Raw genomic sequence first — 22,224 nt, forward strand, 5'->3', positions numbered from 1 at the left:
TTGCGGGAAGCCCTAGCCACCCTTTTGCGACCCCACAGTGAGCACCAAACTCAGTGAGATCCCCTTGGCCCACCCCTCAGGTTCCTAAAATGGTTAGAGTTTCCTGGGCTGTGAATTTTTAAGTCTAGGCTAAAAAGTGCTGGGACAGACTCACAGGGTTCTTTACGTAGAAACGACGGGTATGCTGGTGACTCAGAGCAGGCACTGCATCCTCACTCCAGGGTCCTTTGTGCCAGGTGGAAACGAGCGTGTGGGTCACACAGAGTCCCTGCATCCTCACTCCAGGCACTGCTCTTTGGTTTCTAATTAATAAGCCTTGATAATGAAAATGTGTTCTCCCCAGAGTAGAGTTTCCGGTTATGGAGGCTTACCTGTAAATGCCGTGCCAGGTCAAATATGCTGAGATCTGGGCCAGGTCCTGCTTCCTGACCATGGCCAAGGCGGGTACTTCATTTGGGAGGTGACCCAGAGGGACATCTGAGAGGCCTGCCTGTCCCTGAGGGATGAAGCCGCTGGCCTTCACACGCTGCTCCAGCCTCCATCAGTTCCTTCCTACCTGCAAACTGCCTGCTTTTATGTTGCCATCATTGGAGATGTGTTAGGGACTTCGTATGGAGCGACCCCCATAGGACGAGCAGATCGTGGAAAGGTGGGAACCAGGGCTGGGAGGGTGGTGACCACGGCCAAAATGAGAACCGTGTTGGGCTGGGAGGTCCATCTTCTGTCTAAAGTGTTTTTTAAAATAAAACTGTCTCAGGAGCATGAGAGGGCAGGCCACAGATGGGGAGAACGTATCTGTAAAAGACTCATCTGATAAAGGCTGTTATCCAAACCGCGCAAGGAACTCTCAAAATGCAACAAGAAAATGAACAACCTGATTAAAAATTGACCAAAGACCTGGACAGATATACCCCAACAAAGAAGATACACCGATGGCAAATCTACACGTGGAAAGATGGCCCGCGTCTTATGTCGTAGGGCGAGGCGCCACTGCGCACCCAGCAGCCTGGTCAATACTGGAACTCAGACACCATCTCGTGCTGGTGGGTGTGTGGGCATCAGGACCCTCACTCATCGCTGGGGAAAGTGGGGCAGCTGCGGCGGGAGGCAGCGTGGCAGTTTTCTGTGGCATTAAGCACTCTGACTGCAGAAGCAATCACGGTCCTGCACGTTTACTCAGAGGAGCTGAAAGTTTACTTCCGTGCAGAAATGTGCACACAGATGTTGACAACAGCTTTATTTATAATTGCCAAAACTAGAAAGGAACCAAGATGCGCTCCAGTAGGTGAATGGATAAACTGTGTTATGTCAAAACTGGGATATTATTCAGCACTAAAAAGAACTGGACCACTAAGCCATGAAAAGACACGGATCTTGAACGCATGTTGCTAAGTGAGCCTCCAATCTGGAAAGGCTGCCTGCTCTCTGAGTCCAACCACAGGACAGTGTGGAAAAGGCAAAGCTGTGGAGACAGTAAAATGGTCAGCAGCTGCCAGGGGTTGGGGAAGGGAGGGATGAATGGGAGGAGCATAGGGGGATGTGTAGGGTGGGGAAGCCACTCCGGGTGGGGCTTTCGTAGGGGATCCATGCCGTTCCACATCTCTGAAACCCACAGAGTGAGCAGCAGCAGGCCAAGCTCTCGTGTGAGCTGTGGACTCGGTGGTGGTGCTGTGTTGATGCGGGTCTGTCGGTCGTACAGACGTGCTGGTCCGGTAGGGGCAGGAGAATGATGGAAGCTTTGCCTGTGCTGGGGAAGGAGATATGTGAGGACTCTGTACTTTCCTCCTGATTTTGCTATGAATTGAAAACTGCTTTTAAAAACATCTCTTGAAAAGGCAAAGTGCTAGCCAGATAGCATCTGTGTGAAGGTGTGGCCTATGTTCTACTCTCAGGATTTCCCTGTTAGAATACACATATCTAAATTATTCAGAAGTTAAACCTTTGCATTAAGTAACTCACTACAAAGTTAATTACAGCATCAGCTTGAGCACTGCCAGGATAGCCAGGATCCTGTATATTGACCAGCTTCTCTAGGAGTCAGGCTTTGGGGGGCAGAGAGGAAGTGAGATCTGTAAGCCTGTGGCAGGGAGCCGGCAGGGATGTTTTTTTTTTTTTCTTACATCAGTTTTCCTTATCACTGTGGCCTTCATAGACTTGGGGAGTCAGGAGTCCCCACTCTTGGGCACCTCAGAAACCAAAGGCTGCTCCTAATCCTCATGCTCCAGATGCCTCAGGGGGAGGTACCTGGGTTGTTGGGTGCAGTTCCCTTATTTGCTACTCAGTGGAATTGGCCCACAGCATTTCTGGTTGTTTTTAAGAGCTGATGCTTGAGCTGCTTAAAATCACATATGGATATTGATTTACCTGTAAAAGTTAAGAATGGAATTTGAGCTCAAAGATTTGTGAAAATGCTCAGTTTGTGTACTGATACATACATTACATTTGTGAAAACATCTAAAAGTCCAGGATTTATATTAAACACTTCTTGATTTTTGTAATATCTACCTGTCATATTTCCATTTGATTAATAGATGTCAGAGGGCTTAAATTTTGAGTGCCTGAATTCACTGAATTTAAAACTTCTTACATCAAATGTAATTGAACTGAATGTAGCCAACAGTGCATGCTTTTGTAAGTATTGATTAAAAAATATATAAAAACACATATGAACATGCAGATGGGGGCAACATCTTTGTTTTCTGAGGAGACAAATTTTTAAAAAGCTAAGGGGTCTTATAACTTTTTAGTTTCCAACTTATTTGCCCTAAAGTTGAAAGTTTGGTAGCAGCAGATTGACAGCAGCAGAAGAGGAGATCCTGCGCAAGCGCAGGCTCTGGGAGCAGCGGGGTGAGTGCCGGAAGGAGCTGGCTGGAGGCAGAGCAGGGAGGTGCTCAGGCAGGCCAGGATGGCCTCAGGGCACGCGGCTCAGCCAGTGAGAAAGGGCTCACATTTCCTGGAGAGCCCTTGTCTCTGCCCACGGAAAACCCAGACTCCTTCCAACTGGGATGTGCATCTTATATAAAAGTTGTTACTCCCAGAAAGGAAGCCAGTGGATATAGAATTTTTTTGTATGCAGAAATTACTTTACATTTGTTTCTAACTTTATCCTTTTCTTCCCTCGTCTTAGTGTCTAGTAACTTTCTGCAGGTAACACGCACATCTTAGGAGAGAGCTGTATTTCAGTTGCTGTTGGCTCTGATGTGACTTTGTGGTGTCTGAGGTTCTGCCCAGAGCGTGGCGCTCTCTGCTGAGTGTTGCCTGTTGAAGGCCCGTGTGGAAACTTTCCCTGTAAGCTCGTCGACCCCAGCAGTCTTGGTTCAGAAACCTTTGGACTCGCTGAGACTTCACACAGCCTTCTAAATTTTCTTTTCATTTTAGTGTTCCCCATTCATTCAGATGTTTTCCAGAATGTAAGTAAGCTGCTGAATGCAGGGTGGGGGGTGCCCTCCGTGGGCCCTGGGGAGAAGCATCGCTGTTTCTCCGGATGGAGCTTCCCGCCCGCCATGACGTGCTCCAAGATGGAGCGGGTTCTTTGGCAGAAGTAACCATCAAAGGCCCACCTCTCAGCGGCAGGGTGGCTGTGGGTATGCGACCTCACGGCCATGCCGGCCCCTTCCCGTCAATGGCACCAAGGAGAGGAGCAGGGGGAGGCCTGGGATATGTGCTTCCGAGACTGTGTCATCCGTTTGTAACTAGACATGCAGAGATAGTGTTGGAGATAAGCAGGACACAGTGTCTCTCCCTAATGAGCGCAGGCGTGCCCTTGAGAGGGTCAGGTTTCTGTGCGGTTGATCCAGACTCAGCCTGGCTGTGGCAGTGCAGGTGACTGCTGGGCTGTGGCAAGGCTGCACCCATTGTCCATCTGAAATGGCCCCATTCCCAGGCTCGCTGTGCCAGCTGGGTGCCCAGGCCTGACTTCCTGCCAGGACGGAGGCCCCATGTATGTGGGGGACGGGGGGAGGTGGGGGTCCTGCTTTATTGCCGTATCCAATACCACACAGGGTCAGCACTCAGGAAACATGTGCTATGTGGGTCAGCGATTGAGTTCAGAAACCTGGAAAACTCAGCAGTGCAGGCTTCGGGTATGACCCGTCCAGCCCTCGGGCTCTTTCTCTGAATTTCTTTCCATGACATCCTCCTCATCCCAAGGACCCCTGTCCCCGCGTGACTATTGGCAACTTCAGAGCTTCCTCTGCCTCCCCTCCCAGGCCCTGGTGTGGCTGGGGCAGCTAGTGGCTGTGCAGACCCCACAACCAGTAGATCGTAGGTGCCAACGGCTTGGTCCTGGGTTACCTGAGCCAAGGACTCCAGTGCACGGCTGGATCAAAAGGCCTTGGGTTGCAGAGAGGGTGGTTGGATATTGAGGGACAATCTGGAAAGGAGAAAGGGAAATGGGTGTGCTGGATGGGCAACTGGAGAAGTCTGCAGAGCCTGGGACCCGGTGCAGTTGCAGAGCTGGCATGGGGAACCTGGTGACACAGCCAGCGTGCAAGTGGGCAAAGTCAAAGGCTTCAGACCGACATGGAGGGGCTGGTCTAAAACGATCCTCCTTTTCCTTTAATCCTAGCGACTGCTGGCTTACTGGGTGGGGGAATGAGATCTGTGGTGGCGGCGAGGAGAGACAGGGATTTTAATTAAACCCCTCTTTCTGGGAGAGGGGAGTAGCCGTCTCCGTAGAACGGTGAAGCATTGTCATCTCAGGCAGCTCAGGCTGCTGTAACGAAACACCATTGACTGAGTGGCTTATGAACAACAGGAATTTCTCACAGTTCTAGAGGCTGGAAGGCGGGATCAGGGTGCCACACAGGTGGGTTCTGGTGCGGGCCACTTCCTGGTTCATGCACACCTTCTCTCTGACCCAGACACAGTGGGAGGGTGACGGATTTGCTGGGCTCCTTTCTGAGGCACAAACCCCATTCATGGGGCTCCAGCCTTGGGAACTCATCACCTCCCAAAGACCACCTGACAGCATCGCATTGAGGGTGAGGATTTCAACCTGTGTTTTGGGGGACAGGCAGGCAGTTCCTAACCATCACTCTCTTTGTGTATTTCTGACTCAACATTGAGTCTGCATTCGGCTCTCTGCGAGACAGAGCCTGTAAGCATGTCCACATCGGGGGCAAGGTAGCTGCCAGGGGTGCGAGAACAGGGTTTCAATGTCAGTCGGAGCTGCTTTCCTGGCACATGTACTCATAAGCTATCCTGGCAACATTTGCTCTTCACGAAGAGTCGATCAGGCAGTGGGGGCAGCGGGCGTTGTTGCCAGAAGCTTGGAACTGATGGGCAGCAGAGAAGGGGCAGAGGTCACGACCTTGGGGGTTCAGTGCCAGGTGTCTGCCCTGTGTAGGCCTCACACCTGTGACTGTGCAGGGACTGAGCAGACCGGGGCTTGCTGTCCAGTGTGGCTCTCATGCAGATGATTATCGGGGTGTGCTTTCTATATAATGTTCCCTCAACCCCATGCCCACCCCACCAGTTTCTGTGCCTAGCAGAAATCATGCTGCATCTCTTTGATAGGAAGCTCTGAGTTGTCTATCGAGGTGTAGGAATAGCACGATTTGGCTCAAGTCAAAATACTTTGCAGTGAAGATGCATGGAAGAGGATTCTAGGCTTCCATTTGACGTTTTAGACTGCCTGAGTGTTACAGGACTGTCTTGCTTGTTAAAAAGCACCAGATGGGAAAGGGTACTGGTTAATAAAGGAGACTTTTTACATTAGCACAGAGAGGGTGGCTTTTGAGACAAATTCAGTGTAACGTAGGTGTGTTTGTGAGCCGTCAAAGGGACCATCTCTCTGCTGGCGACACATGTTTTCTGGTATTGGTTTTGTTCTGAAAAAGGATGAGTGGCATTCGGTAGAGTCATTCCAAAATTCACCTGGAAGGCGTCCACATGGTACCTTGTTTTCTCCTGACATTCGGGCACCACGAGGAATTATTCTTGTCTTCAGCACAAGCAGGAGACTTTTCCTGAACACCTGCTCCTCTTTGGCATTGTGGGTGTGAAGGGCTCAGAGTGACCCTGTCTTCATGGAGCTTTCAGACACCACGGGGGACAGTGTGGCATGAGTGTCAGGCTCGGGTGGGACAGAGGCTTTCCCCAGAAAACAGCTGTGGATTCCAGAACGGCCCTCGACCCCTCCTCCCTCTGTTCCTCCACGTCATATTTGAATTAAGGCTGTTCTATCATAGCGGGGGTGTCATGTTAACTGGAAGTGTGCTTTTCTTCTGGGCAGCAAATAAATTAGTGGTATGTTTGCCAAGGACAGCGAGATTTGATTTGATGAATCCAGTGGGGAAAAGGAGAAGGGGCTTGGCTGGGTGGGGACTGGTTTGAGCACACACCATTCTTGGTGCCATCACTTTCTGCAGCTGAACCCTGCGTACGTGTCCCATTAATCTTGCTAGTCCAGTGTTACTGGGTCCTGGGAGTGGTGCCATCTTGGCTCACTGCAACCTCCGCTTCCTAGGTTCAAGCAGTTCTCTCTGCCTCAGCCTCCTGAGTAGCTGGGATTATAGGTGTGTGCCACCACGCTTGGTTAATTACAAAAATGTTTAATATAGGCAGGATTTTGCCATATTGGCCAGGCTGGTCTCGAACTCCTTACCTCAAGTGATCGGCCCACCTTGGCCTCCTAAAATTCTGAGATTGCAGGCTTGAGCCACTGCGCCCGGCCCGATCCTGACATCTTCTAAAGCTGCCTTCATGAACCAAAAGCCAGTCTATGTTTGAAAATCAGGCTTGAAGAGCCTAGGAGGAGAGGGATATACTTCAGCTAAGTAAGTAACTATGCATATGTTAAAAATATGGGCCAAAACCTACCCCAAATGTTAACTCTTCTGCTTTGTGTTTTGTATCCATTTATGGTTATTCTTTCAGTATTAAGATTTTTAAAGATTCTTTTGATAATTATGGATGAATTACTATTAAAACTGAGCTGCATTTGTAACACTTTAAAGAACTAATTGGATGACATTATTTTTCTCGGACGCATTTTGGATAGTTACATAATTAATGTTTATCTCTTTGCCAGAAATCTTTTTTTTTTTTTTCCCCAGAACAGAAACCTGAAAAGAAACATTCCTTTGCAGTAAGTGCTATTTCACTGTGTGACAATCAATTTTTGAATGTGAGAACACGATCGTGTATTTTTGGGATAATTCTTGCTTAATAGTGATAATGCTAAGTGTTGAAATTATGGAACAATTTGTTTCTTTGAAAATTACTATTCTCCTGCTCACCAGGTGGGAGCTGATGAGAACGTGGATGTAAAAATTAAATTATATTTAGCTTGTATAAAATAAGTTAAAAAAAAAAAACTTTTTTGTTTTGTGCTACTACTGAAGTTGCTTAGCTGTGGAAATGAGGTTATTGCAGGCACCTAGAATTGTATCTCCTTCACTTCCATGATGGGAAGAAATTCTCCAACAAGCACAGGAATCTGACTTTCTGATACTGAGACTCCTAGGCATGAAGTCCCATGGAAGGGGTGGTGATTACGTGAGTGTTGGCGTTGATGTGGGCACCCTCCAAGCCGGACGCGGGAGTAGGGATAGGTGAGCGTTGGCATTGATGTGGGCGTCCTCCAAGCCGGACGCGGGAGTAGGGATAGGTGAGCGTTGGCGTTGATGTGGGCGTCCTCCAAGCCAAGAGCAGGTAAGGGCAGAAAGAACAGGCCCCTCAGGAGCCATGAGAAAATAAAGTGTTGGCAGCAGTGGTAAGGGTTGGTGTCAGGGGCCAGGAAGAGGTGGCGAAGGGGGCATGTGCCTCAAGGCAGCCCTGGAACCCACGGTCCCTGCGGTCCCTGCAGTCCCTGCAGTGAGGTCTGGTCTGCAGGGGATGTGAACGGCCACACGGGGAGGCCCACAGACAGCCTGGACTTGGCTGCCTCAGAACTCTGGTGGACGTTGCAAATAGCCCCACAGGGTTGCAGTGCACATTCCTCGGACAGAAAGAAGATGCTTGGAACTGTTCCAGGCACGAAGCCAGTGCCCTGTGAATAGTGGCCGCTGCTGTCGTGACTGAGTGCCATCCAACTGGGGCCATTTGCTCTGCTCAGTTCACTTAATTGGGCCAGGAATGGGGTTGCCCTGCCTTCAACAACCTTGACGCATTGAACGAGGACTCAGTTGATAATATACTCTGTAAATACGCTCTCTCGGCTAGAGTGAGCAAAGCCCAGGGAGCGGGTGGTTCTTCAGTATTAGACAGGTGTTTGTGGCAGGGCCAGCTGTGCGGCTGCCAGAGCGAATGTGACCAGGAAGCCTCTCCCCCCGGAGGTGGCCAGCATTCCTGTTAAACGTGGCGTAGGCAGAAGGTGAGCGCTGCTGGGGAACTTGCTCATGTTCCTGTTTTCTGATTGGAAATTCAAGGTTTCTGCACATCCTACATCGAAGTTGTACATTGCTAAGACTGTACACATTTCAACACTTGTGTTTTTTTTTCTGCTTTTCGGATCTATACAACCTGGCATTTGGCCGTGGCTTCCAGGACAGGCTGGATGCAGAGTGAAGTCCTCTCTGCACTGTCGATGTTTGCAGATGTCTTTTTGTATAAACTTTTTCTTGAGACTTTCAATTGCCATGCACATAACTCTACCAGTTACAATCGTGAGCTAACAGGGGTTTTTGGTTTTACTTGGATGAATGTTTAACATTTGTATGCTAGATTTGGGGGTGGAGGTCATTTATCTGCTTTTCATTTCCTCCTTGGTTATACTTAGTGACTTTCAGGTAAAGTGTGGAAGGCGTGGTACAGTGTGAATTGCAGGTCGCACTGTGGTGCAGTGGACGAGAGACGCGGGCTGCAGTGGTGTGCACAGTGCATGAGAGAAAAGAGACTTCCATCCTCAAGGGAAACACACAACAATTTAAAAAACTGATGATCTAGCTTACATGAGGTCCAACAAATTCAGTTTGCAAAGTTTAACTTCTAAGTTAATGTAGTAATTTTTCCCCTAAGTCATTAAGTTAGTAGCTTATGTTCAAATATATTTTTTTGTCTAAAGCAAGTCATAAATTCTAAAATGAATGACTAAAGATGTAATAATTTAGGCATACAGCACCTGAAGAGAAAATTGACAGTATGCTAAAATATTGGATACAGATGCTTAAAAAATATAATGTAGCATTCTTCCAATGCATGTGCTTTTAGCATGTAACTTGGTGAGTGGTTTTGAGCTATGTTTGTAGGAATGTGTATCTTTGAATACTTCAGGGCACCACTGCAGATGTGTGCGTGAGATGTGTAAATACTGAATGTTCTTCTCCCTTCCCTTAAATGAAAAGCATTAGCTCTCTTTTTTGTATTTTTATTTTATTTTTATTTTATTTTTATTTTTGGAAGTAGACTCTTGCTCTTGTTGCCCAGGCTGGCATGCAGTGGTGCAATCTCGGCCCACTGCAACTTCTGCTTCCAGGGTTGAAGTGATTCTCCTGTCTCAGCCTCCTGAGTAGCTAAGATTACAGGCACCCACTACCATGCCCGGCTAATTTTTGTGTTTTTATTAGAGATGGGGTTTTGCCATATTGGCCAGGTTGGTCTCAAACTCCTGACCTCAGCTGTGATCTGCCCACCTCGACCTCCCAAAATGCTGAGATTACAGGCGTGCACCACCGTGCCCAGCCAGTTCCCTTCTGTACTGATTTATACAGTTTTTGCTTTTTTTTTTGAGAAGTGGTCTCACTCTGTCGCCCAAACTGGAGTGCAGTGACGCAAACCTTGGCTGACTACAGCCTTTACCTCCTGGGCTCAGGTGATCCTCCCATCTCAGCTTCCTGAGTAGCTGGGAATAGACACATGTCACCACGCCCAGCTAATCCTTTTTTTTTTTTTTTTTTTTTTTTTTTTTTTGTAATTTTAGTAGAGACAGGGTTTTGCCATGTTTTCCAGGCTGGTCTCAAACTCCTGGGCTCAAGCGATCTGCCTGCCTCGGCCTCCCAAACTGCTGACATTACAGGCGTGAGCACCACATCTGGCAGTTTTTTTTTTTTTTTTTGGTCCTTCCAGGATTAGAAGTCGATTTTCAGAAAACCCTTCACACTTGCAAACTTAATTTTCCATAATAATATGCCTCTAGGATAAAAACAAGACAGAAACAAAGAAGTATGTGTGGACTGCAGTTAAAAATTTTCAACACAACATAGCTTACGAGAGGTGACATTTACAAAGAGCAGGAGGGCCCGTTCAGTGCCTTCCAGGCATTGGCAATGGCGGTCTGTGGGCGACCCTAAAGTGTGCAGCGTCCTGAGATGTGATCGTGGTGCTCACGCTTTTACCGAGGGCCTCGCAGGAGTACCGGAGGCGGCTCTTCTGCAGGCGGCCAGCCAGGCGGCAGCTGCTGGAGAAGGAACAAACGGTAGAAGACAGACGTACACGATGTTATTGTGGCAGAGAGGTTAAAAGCAGGCTCACTTTGTTCTTCAAGTTTTAAATAACTAATAATGAAGTCCTTAAATATGTATTGCGTTTCTGGATTTTACAGCAGTTGTGGGTGTGTCTGTCTCTCTAGCTCCCGTTTGGGTGCTCCCTGTGAAGAGATCTCAGAGATGCCACCTTTCTTTGTTGAGGTGACAGTGTCTGGAGAGCTGTGAACCCCGCGGTGAGGGGCGGGTGACTGACCTGGGGGGAGGCTGGGTCAGCGTGGGGATCCACCCCCACTCCACCTTCCTGTAGGGAATCCAGTTGTAAGTCTTTATGATATGGGTAAAAGGAACCTGGAAGAGGTGTTATTTTTTAAGAAGTAAGTGCCATGCTCTTTTTTCCTCATTCTTCTCCGTGTTTAAGCAGCATTGAAGGATAAGGCACTACTAGCATGTTTGTTTGGAAACGATCTTGTTGGTTATTTTACATTGAATATGATACTAAGGTTGCCTGGTAACAGAAGTTTCCCTTAACAACATGGAACTCTGTTGAATCTATTGTCCCATTGGCTAAGCCTTCTGAAGTCAGTGCGGTGGCAGCTGAAGAGGCCGCTTCCCCTTGGAGGAAGCCCCTGGATTGGCAAGAGGCAAAGGCCCTTGACTGAGGGAGTGAGGCCAGTTTGCAGGGACCCCACATGGCACCTGCGGCTCTCTCCTGCCCCCTGCTGGCTGGCCAAGCAGCTTCGCGACAGTGTGCTCAGTGTGAATGTTCACTGGGCAGGCCAAGGCTTTTGTTCCAGAAACACTGACTTCAGAAACGGCCGGCCGTGTGTGTGGAGCATGGCTTACGTGTGTCTTAAACCTCTTGAACAAAGCAAGTTGATGTTTCAAATGCAAGAAACATCATTTCCTCCCATTGCTTTCTTTCATTTATTTTAGCAGTGTGTTTCTTCTGTGTTAAGAATGAGCCAGATTTCCCCCTCACCCTTTTCTAGCTTGGCTTTATGTCAGTCACACTGGCCAGAACAGGGTAAATTTTTTAGCTTCTCTGCCTTAGGAAGAACCTGTCTTTATTGATTAAAAGTGAGAGGATATATCCAGTCCTTGGGGTCGTGTTTCTATCCCTGCTAGACTAGGGGAGTGGTGAGCACCATTTCTCTGGAGACTGCCTCTCCCGCCTGCGTTGAGTAGCGAGGCCGCAGGGTCAGCTGTGGGAGCCTGCAGGAAGGGGTTTGAGTGCCTGGTACGTACGAGCTCTGGGACAGAGGCGTGCCCACTGGGGGCCACTGCCTGGAACCACAGCCTTCCTGGTGAGACGAGAGGTTCTGAAGAGAGCCGAGATCATGCCCTCCTGGGCAGGCAGTTTCACCAATATGTGCTTTGGAAGGAGTGGATTCTGCCAGTCATGGGCGTGGTGCTGACACCCTCATGGTGGCCCCCTCCGGTCCCTGATAAGCTGACCCAGAGAGGGTCCTCATCTGCAAATGGGACAGTGGCCCCCTTGGCACATGGGGTTACATCAGTGACTTGGCCGCCTGGTGCCTCCTGGAGAGCAGCCGCTGGCCTTTACCTTAGATGTTCATGTCCAAACCAGCTCCAGAGTTTGCATGAAAACTCCCAGCCCTGTTGGAGACTCCTTAGTTCAGCTTGGCACAGAACCTCGGAAAACAGCAGTTCTGTTCCGGGTTCTTCCTTCAGAACTGAGTTCCAGTGCAGGGAAGGGAGCAGAGGGGCCGTGAGGTCAGCTGCAGCCTCCTGTGCCTCCCACTCGAGCTGAGGGCCATCTCTCTCCTGGGCTTCTCCCTGTCGTGTTCCCTGGTGCTCTACTGGCTTTGCAGAGGTTGGCAACGGCTCGTTCCATGGACTTCCTTGGGCCCCGCGCTTGACTCCTGTTCACTGAATGTCGTTAGGGTCCGGCCATCGCTGGCTTTGCTCTCCTTTAGCAGTTTCTAGATGTCCAGGCTTGAAACACTGCAGGCAGGCAGGGCCATGCTTGGGATCAGCCTTCTTCTTGTCAGTACTACTTTGACTAATTGCCTGAGGCACCGCCGGAGGGACTTGCTATTTTTAGAAGCTAATTCAGGTTTAAGACACCATCTAGGTAATGAGAGAGTTCAGGAAAGCTGTATCTGAGCTCCAGTAAAGGCGGACTCTTCCGTCCCAGCTGTCACTGTGTTTACACTCAGAGGAGCACACGATCGGGGGCGTGGCTCAGGTGTCAGCGCTGCGCTGTTCCACGCACCCACAGCAGCAGCCTGGTGGGACTAGAACTCAGACACGCTCGGGCACAAATCAGCCTCTTGGGAGAGCTGCTTACCTGCAGAATTCTTTTGTCATTAAGTGGTTGATGTCATTCTTTGAATGAGTGACAGTAATTCCCCACCTCAGGGTGGGCTGCGGGGGAGATTCAGTTGGAAAAATAACCCATAAGGCTTTGTGGCTCTGGGGGTCCTGATGCCCCACCCACATTTTCCTTCCCATGCCCGGGATTCTCTAAGACAAAGGGTAAGTCTTAAAGCCTTACGACATCCTAAGTCTTAGATCGCAATTAGAGAGAGAACCCAGTACAGGTGGAACAGTGACACCCTCAGAATTCTGCACTGGCCCTTCAAGAAGGCAGTTGTGGGCTCTTTGGACCCTTGACGGGCTTCTGTCCTCTGTCCTTCCTAAGCACAAAGATGGGAATTCTTCCCATTGCCTGTTTCTCTCCCCATCTCGGCTTCTACACAATGCAAAGTGGCCCGCTAACTAGAGCCCGTGTTCACTTTTGAACACATCAACCAATTATTTTGGGAGGAAAAGAATCTGCCAAAGAAACGAAGTATAGGTTGGAATGGTTTAATGAAGCCTGTGTTTATTCAACAAAGTGTGTTTTAAAATTTCATCCGAAGATCTCAAGTGAAAATTTCCCAGTGGGTGTCAAACTTTGGTGCACAGACTCTCATGTGGCCCCCAGTCTCAAGTCCACACCCCCACTTCATGCTTTTACTCTTGGCTGAGTCCCATGGAGGCCGGTTAGGGAATCCTGCAGGATCAGCCCTTGACCAGGATGGCTGGCTGGCTGGAGAATACTGTGCTTATGTCATTCAGAGACAAGCATTTCTTGAGCGCCTGCTGTGGGTGCTTGGCCGGGTCCTGCTGATGGTGCAGTGGTGGAAGTCCAGCCCACAGTTCCTGCCCTCATGGAATTTGTAGCCTAGTGAGGACTGCAAGTCAAATAACCACGAGCTAACTGCAGGGAGAGACTCCAGGGTGATTTCTATGAAGAGAGGACATGGGGTGCCCCGAGAACCCCTGACAGACGAACTTTGCCATTAGAAACCAGGCGGCATTTTCGTGAGAAAATGACATTTCCCTCCTGGTCAGAGCTGAGGAAGGTGCCTGTGTGTGTTCCGTGGCTGCTGTGACCCTGACCACACACCTGGGGCTGGAAAATAATACTCACTGTCACACAGTTCTGGAAGGCAGGAGCCATGGACTGAGGCCAGTGTTTGCTCCAGGAGAGTCCCTCGTGGCCCATTCAGGTGCCCAGAGCTGCGGGCCTTGCCCGCCTTGTTCCCCGGTGCCGCCTCCTCCCATGTAGGTGTGCAGCATCCTGCTCCAGGGCCTCTACACCCCTCATCTGCTGATGCAAGTGGTGGCACTTAGGGCGCACCTGGATAGTCCTCAGGATTCCTTTATCACCGCATGAGGGAACGTTCTCAGGTTCCAGGCATTAGGACCGGGATTCTTTTGGGGGCTGCTCTCCCGCCCACCACTGTACCTGAATGCACACAGCAGCCAGCATATCCAGAGGCCCCAGGAGGACCTGAGGTTGCTGGATCTAGAGCGGGACCTGGTATCAGAAGCAGGCGGGGCCAGGGATTCCCGAGAAAGTCTTGACGTGTACTTGAAGTGAGCCAAAGGGTTTTGAATGACTGGATCAGATTTATGTTTTTTATAGATGGGTCTCCAGTCTGTGTGAACAGATTGGAGGGTGCCGGGATGGGAGCTGAGGCCCAGGCAGAGGTTTTGCAGAGTCCCAGGAGAGGGCGCTGCAGCCCGGACTCGTGTGTGGGTGGGAAGGTGGCCGATGCATTTCTCTGCTGCTTTTCTCCCCACTGAGCTTGGGTCCTCGTGGAGGGCGGATGGCAGACATTTCACTTGGGGACCTGATGCCTATGCATCCGAAAGACTCCCCAGGCACCTGGGTCTAAGAACCACCGTCTGCCTTTGAGTAGAGTTTCTATAAACGTAACATTCACTGATGAATGGAAGATGGCCACAGATCTAAAATCACAGGGAGCTTTAATGGAAGAAAATAGAAGATCACAGCTGTTCCCATGGACTAAGCTGGTAGGTGAGAGCCCCCTAACTTCTCAGCTCACACCTAACGGTGTCCGTGTCTGGTGAAAGCTGCTTCAGCAGGGACAGAGAGCAGCGTGGAGTGAGCTGGCTTGTGGGGTCGTCTTTTCAGTCTCCTCTTATGGGTCCTGGGAGAAGGGAGCGGCAGATGGCCAGGCCCCCACCACAGGTCATTGAGGTCATCTCCAGGTGGCTGCCACGGTGGGGTGGGGGGGTTGGGGGCATGTTCACACCCACTCCAAGGGCACATCCCGGCTGCTGTACACCCTTCACCTCTGCGATGCTGGGACCGCATGCTCAGGCGCGGTGGGGGCCCTTGCTGCACTTACTCGTCGGGGAGCTCTGGGATGGTGGGTGCACCCTGGCCCTGGGCTGGAGTGACTGATCTCTGTGACCAGACCTGCGACCACATCAAGCAGTCCGCCAGCGGAACCAAGCGGCGCGTGTTCATCAAGTCCATGGGCGGCTACCGTGGCTACCTGGCCAACATGGGGGGCTCACGGCCGGAGCCGATGCCGCATACATTTTCGAAGAGCCCTTCGACATCAGGGATCTGCAGGTATGTGACGGGGGCTGGCCTAGGGGGACCGTCCCCTTTGGATCCACTCGGTGCTGTGGAGTGAAACATCGTATCTAGGGTGGTTTGCTTTTCGAGGGGGCATGGAGACAGGTACTACAGAACACGCCATGCTTGATGCCCTTCGCATTGCCCAGATGCCTCTCCCATGTGTCAGGTGAAGGCGGACGTGCCTGGTTGAGGACACCTTCTAGTCTCTTGTGTGAAACACGAGCTTGTTTTTTTGATGTAGTCTGTTGTGTAGTTAATGTTTTCTCACTTCTGTCACAAACGATTTGAGCGCCTCCGCTAACAATCACCACCCACGTCTGCAACTGGCTCTGAAGCTTGCTGCAGCTTCTTTTAAATCTTGAGGCCTCTGATGCTGCGTCTGCCTCTAAACTGACACACACACGGCCGTGGTTTTTTGGCATCTGTGGCTCTTTTAGGGAAGAGTGTCACCGAGCCCGGGGTCTGCCCCTGCTTGGATGGCACAGCAGAATCCAGGCCTGGACCCTGCAGTGTTCAGTTAAACTCCATGCAGGATGACAGGCCTTGGCAGATAAAATGCAACTTGAACAATTGTCTTTAGTTAGTTATATAAATAAATATATAATGTTATATATTGCTCTGCAACCCAGGTTGGAATGCAGTGGCATGATCCCGGCTCGCTACAACCTCCGATTCCCAGGTTCCAACAATTCTCCTGCCTCAGACTCCCGAGTAGTTGGGATTACAGGCACGTGCCACCATGCCCAGATAATTTTTGTATTTTTAATAGAGATGGGGTTTCACCTTGTTGGTCAGGCTGGTCTCGAACTCCTGACCTCGTGATCTGCCCATCTTGGCCTTCCAAAGTGCTGGGATTACAGGCGTGAGCCACTGTACCCGGCACCATTGTCTTTTAAAAGGTTAGGATGTTACTTGTTTCTGGGCCAAGTAGATCAAGTAAAAAGGGCCTTGGCGTTGTCACTAATTATGTGACATGTGAATCACGAATTTCTTCACTATGTCATATTAAATACTTGTGGAGTCATTCACTTCATCATGATGTTTCTGTCAGCGGTGGGTCCCATAAGATGATATTGGAGCTGCCCCAAACAGGTGCACTGTTATTTATCTTTTATAGAAAGATTATATATATTAAAAAACATATGTTATATACATATATATATATTTTTAACTGTGCTTTTCTACATCTAGACATGTTTAGATACACAATTGCCTGCAGTATTCAACAGTCTCAGACATTTAGGTTTGTAGTCAGGAACAACAGATATGTGGCAGGCCCTGCCTCCTGGGTTTGTGAGAGTTCACTGTAGGATGTTTGCACAAGGCTCAAGTCACCTAGCAATGCATTTCTCAGAACATATCCCCCTGTTATGTGACTCATGACCGTATTTCAGAAATCTGTCCAAAGATCCTGCCTCACCAGCATTCAACCTGGCAAGAGCTTCAGAAGAGAAATTATGATTTGTTGTTGTTGTTGTTGAGATGGACGCTTGCTCTGTCACCCAGGCTGGAGTGCAGTGGCACAATCTCAGCTCACTGCAACTTCAGCCTCCTGGCTTCAAGTGATTCTCCTGCCTCAGCCTCCCAAGTAGGTGGGACTACAGCACCTGCCACCATGCCCGGCTAATTTTTGTATTTTTAGTAGAGACGGGGTTTCACCATGTTGGCCAGGCTGGTCTCAAACTCTTGACCTCAGGCAATCTACCCGCCTTGGCCTCCTAAAGAGCTGGGATTACAGGCGTGAGCGACTGCGCCCAGGCTCCTACTTTGTGAAATTCTGCCACCGTGCCCAGTGACAGATTGATTAGATGTAAAAATCTCCATTTTCTTAGGATGAGTCATTAGAGAATTACCTCCCTCTTGTAATCCTCCCAAGATGATCTGATATAGGATGTTACCCTTTTCTAAGACAATCTGTTCCTTAAGAAATCTGTGTGTCGATGAGAGTTTACAAAATTCTCTGATCAGACACTGTTCATCAGGCCGTCATAGGAGATTCCATTGAAAGGCCACAGGTCGCTCTTTTCCTCTGAGAGCGCCGAGAGAACATCGTCATGAAAATAAGGAGCAATAGAGCCATGAATGAGCACTAGGCCAGTCACGGAATTATCATCTTCAGAGGGACCCTGTTGATTCCGGAAGGCGTTTCTAGTGGCCGCTGTGAGGGCTGCTCACATCAGTGCCCTGTGCTCAGCATTCATTGCTGCAGACGTGCTCTCGCCGCCTGGGGAGGCTCCCCGAGACCCAAGCTGTGAGAGCTTGCAGCCTCCTTGGCCACGCTCACCACCACGTGTGGTTGGCACTTCCCGCCCTGCAGGACCTGGCACACAGTAGGTGCTTAGCAGAAGTTTATTGTCTGATTAACAAAATGCTCTTTTCCAGTCCAATGTGGAGCGCCTGACGCAGAAAATGAAGACTACTATCCAGAGGGGCCTTGTGCTCAGGTGAGTGAGAGACCAGGGCTGATCTTATGGTCACCGTAACACTGCGGTTCTTAGATTCTGCTCTGTGACTTTGGGCTGGATGAGTGGTAATTTCTTTGCCGCTGGAGTGCACTATACGCTGAGCAGTTGCAGAACAGAGTCGTGGTGTGTTGCTCTACAGACTTGCCCGCATTTAGACAACTAAAATTTTTGCTTTATAGTCTTACTCTTTTAGATATCTTAAAATCATTTCTCTAATTAGCACCTGATGTTTATGAAGGAAGAAGGAAATAGTCATCCCTCTTAGCCTCAGGGAATGTGTCCCAAGTCTCCAGTGGGTGCCTGAACCTGGGGATAGTACCCGCCCCCTGTATACATGAGGGGGTGGGTACTGATAACCATCTGATAACCAAGGCGGCTACTGAGTGACTCAGGGACAGGAGGCACAGACAGCATGGAGACTTAGGGCACAGGGATGATTTGCGTTCTGGGTGGGAAAGAGCAACACAGCACGAGATTTCATCACTCCCTGTTAGCTGGGCTTAGGTGAAATCGACATCCTGTGTCAGTTTGTTGTGTCACATTATGTGTCGCGTGTGTTGTCACTATACAACAAAACGATCTGCAGTATATGCATACACCCAGTTAGCTGGGAGACATTTTTTTTTTTTTTTTTTGAGACAGAGTCTTGCTCTGTTACCCAGGCTGGAGTGCAGTGGCGCAATCTTGGCTCACTGCAACCTCCACCTCTTCCAGGTTCAAGAGATTGTCCTGCCTCAGCCTTCTGAGTAGATGGGAGTACAGGTGTCCACCACCATGCACAACTAATTTTTGTATTTTCAGTAGAGATGGAGTTTCACTGCGTTGGCCAGGCTGGTCTCAAACTCCTGACCTCAGGTGATTCGCCCACCTCAGCCTCCCAAAGTGGTGGGATTACAGGCGTGATCCCCACCATGCCCAGCCAAATCATCTAAACTTTTAAGTCATGCCAAACATCACCAGCTTTAGGATTCTTTTGTTGGTGAGGTTTGAGTAATGGGGATTTTAAGGGAACTGTCAGCTTTCATGAAAACAGTGACAACCCCACTACTTGGAAATGCTTATTCAAATTAAACACTTCATCGAGTTAAAAACTGGAGCTTCCTAAGATTTAAAATGGATTATCAGACATGTAATATACTTGACACTCACCCCAAATCAGAATGACCTGGAATGAGCTGCATGCAGGCACACACATGTCATGAGCTGAGCCTGGGACACAGCGGTCCAGCATTCCTAACTCACACACACTCCTTCCTCACAACCTCCTATTCTTTATACTTTTAAACCAGAGCCCGTGAATTTATTCCAGAGAGCTGATGAATCCCCTGAAATGATGATGAAATAGGAGGCGTATGTGTGATTTTGTTAAAGAATCCACAACGTTTATCAGATTCTTAAAGCTGCGACCCATCCCCACCCCAGATGAGTTTATGAAATCCTGATTGAAGATTTTAAAATATTGGAGATTGTTAGTTGACTCATTCCATTTATTAAAATCCTCCTCTTACTGGGCAGGGGGAACACTTGACACTTTTGCTTAACAGGCTGAGTTCAGGCTACAGGAAACAGAGATTGTGTTTTTTTCTGTTCCAGCTATCCATAAAGACCTAGAAATAAAAACGTGAATTCTGTGAAATAGAAATCGTCATTTCTATTTAACAACAAAGTGTTACTGTATAACTGATATTTCATATGACTCTAACCACCAACAGGGTGGGGCACCCTCTCCATTTGATAGAAACTTTGGAACCAAAATCTCTGCCAGAGCTATGGAGTGGATCACTGCGAAACTCAAGGAGGCCTGGGGCAGAGGTAAGGGGTCCGCGGAGGGAGGCCGTCTGCCTTGGTGAAAATGCTGTCCTATCGGGGAGAAGTAGGGTATACTGGTTCCTTCTTCAGTCCAGTACTGAGCTGCGTGTGATGTTCTAACTCCTGCTGGTCTCTGAGCGTTGCTATTTAACCAACCTTGGATTCCTGGGATAAGGTCAGCTTGGGCGTGGGTAACATGTTCTCTTTTATCACTGCTAGATTCAACCTGAAGTTCTTTTGTGCAGGCTTTTTGCTCTGGAGATCTTGAGCATCAGCCCGCAGTTTCCCTCACAGTTTAAGTGGGGCCTTCTATTTTTTGGATGTATGTTAGGACAACCTCCTTGCAACTCCATCTGTCAGAACTTCCAGTTTTGAGGAAGATTTGGCTGCTGAATGAATTGTTCATGTTTGTAGAACTATGCATGTTTTTCCTTAAATCAGTTTTGTAAGTTACATATTCTAACAAATCTTTAGATAAACTGAAAAGTTTTAAAAAACATGACATTTTGTATAATACAATTGTTAATTGTTCCAATGTGGCTGGTCCCCACTCATTCCTGAGTGGCTGTTTGTGCCAGCATCTTTCTTGCCCCCACCCCCCTCAGCTTTCTTCAGTCATACCAGGTGTGTGCTTTTTTAGGGCAAACCATTATCACTGCCAATGTGCAACGTAGAAGAATGACAGTCTACAAAAAACAGTGATGTGAACAGTTTCAATTGGTTTGTCTTTTTGAAGAACTGACTGATTCTTTCTACATCGATTTTCTTTTGCTAATTTAGCTATGGATGTTTCTCACTCCTCTGTGTGTGTATTCGTGGGCATCAATTTCTTAAGGTAATTTCTCTATTCCACTATTTAGTGAAAAATTCTCTCCACTGAGAGGAAAAACAAAAGCTGCTTTCCAGGAAGCCATCAGGGCGATCCCACAAGAGCAGAGCTGCCCAGGCCAGGCGCTGGCCACACTGTGCAGTTGTTCTCAGCTGTTCTCGGCCGTTCTTGGCCATTCTCAGCCTCCCCCAGGCTTCCAGGCCAGGTTCAGGATGGTTGCCAGGAATCTCACTTCTCATCTCGCCCCATGATTCTGCTCTCCCACCTGCCCATGTGACAGGGTGTTGTTAATCTTTTTTAAAATCTTTTATAGGAAAAAAATTTACCACCGATGATTCCGTTTGTGTGCTGGGAATAAGCAAAAGAAACCTTATTTTTCAACCTGTGGCAGAGCTGAAGAAGCAAACGGATTTTGAGTAAGTTGGGGTCTTATTGCCTTAGCAAACCCAGCCAACGTGAGTACAGGACAGGAGAATGGCCATTGCTGTTGCTTTCGGCAACTCATTCAGGGGTTTGAGGAACTAGATTTTCTGAAGCTCAGTTAAAAAATACTAGGTCTTGGCCAGGCATGGCGGCTCACACCTATAATCCCAGCACTTTGGGAGGCCTAGGTGGGTGGATCACAAGGTCAAGAGATCAAGACCAGCCTGGCCCACATGGTGAAACCCCATCTCTACTAAAAAAACAAAAATTAGCCAGGTGTGGTGGTGTACACCTGTAGTCCCAGCTACTCAGGAGGCTGAGACAGGAGAAATCGCCTGAACCTGGGAGGCAGAGGTTGCAGTGAGCTGAGACTGCACCTCTGCTCTCCAGCCTGGGGACAGAGCGAGACTCTGTCTCAAAAGAACAACAATAAGAAACCACCACTAGGTCTTTGGGAAGAATTTTTAGAAATATAAAAGCAATGGTTTCATTTGACCCTGAAATTGGCTTTATTATCTAGTTGATTCAGCCGACCCTACAAACCCCGTGTTTCTGGCAAGACGGCTCACTGTGCTGGCCGTGGCATCTCCCAGCCTCACTGCTGTCCCCCCATCCCTCCACAGGCACAGGATTCCCAAAGAACAGTGGTGGCTCAAGCTGCGGCCCCTCATGAAGATCCTGGCCAAGTACATGGACAACTATGATGTGTCGGACTCAGGCCAGCTAGAGCACGTGCAGCCCAGCCCTGGAGCGTCTGACCCAGTCCTGCCTGCATGTACCTGCAACCTGGACTCACCGTGGACCATCTGTTTTTGTAACACTTAAGTTATTTATCAGCACTTTCTGAAAGTATTTGACATTAATACCTAACAAGCAAGCACCTGTCACCGACCGTGTGCCCCACCAGCTCCAGTGCGTGCTGTCTGGACTGTGTCTCATGCTTTCAGATGTGTGTATTAAACGTTTGCCTACAACTCCAACAGTCCTCCGTTTTAGTTTTTTAAGTAGGAGATTAAAACCTCAATCTATGGGTGGCTACTAATGGTTTTCTCAGCACTTTTGTGGGCAAAGATTATAAAAATATTTTCAGTAGGGATCACTGAACTATGCACAAGTCATAAAAGGAGAACAAAGCCAGTAGTTTACACAGGCCAAGGGGAATGCCATGTTTATTGCCATGTGTCAGTTTCCAACCACAGCAGCAGGCCAGGACCCTGGGCCTTGACCCCAGGCTCCTGCTCTCCTTAGAAAGTAAAAGAGAACACATGAATCTTACCTACTCGGCCTCTTGATTGCAATCCTAGCTGCATGTTAAAACCACCAAGGTGGGGGTTTGAAAAATCTGATAGCCAGTTTCTCGTCCAGTCCAAGCCACGGTCCTTGCTGGGACCTAATTTGGAATTCTCTGATGACTCTTGCCAGAGT

General features: G+C 48.9%; 1 pseudogene; it reads left to right on the top strand.

The window, feature by feature from the left end:
• The window catches only part of LOC140711263 (ATP-dependent 6-phosphofructokinase, platelet type-like), a 144,090-nt pseudogene extending 122,311 nt beyond the window's left edge, over positions 1-21,779 (top strand).
• The last annotated feature ends 445 nt before the right edge of the window (positions 21,780-22,224 follow it).

This window comes from Chlorocebus sabaeus, unplaced genomic scaffold (genome assembly GCF_047675955.1).
Source record: "Chlorocebus sabaeus isolate Y175 unplaced genomic scaffold, mChlSab1.0.hap1 unalloc_scaffold_415, whole genome shotgun sequence".
In the NCBI taxonomy this organism is placed as follows: domain Eukaryota; kingdom Metazoa; phylum Chordata; class Mammalia; order Primates; family Cercopithecidae; genus Chlorocebus; species Chlorocebus sabaeus.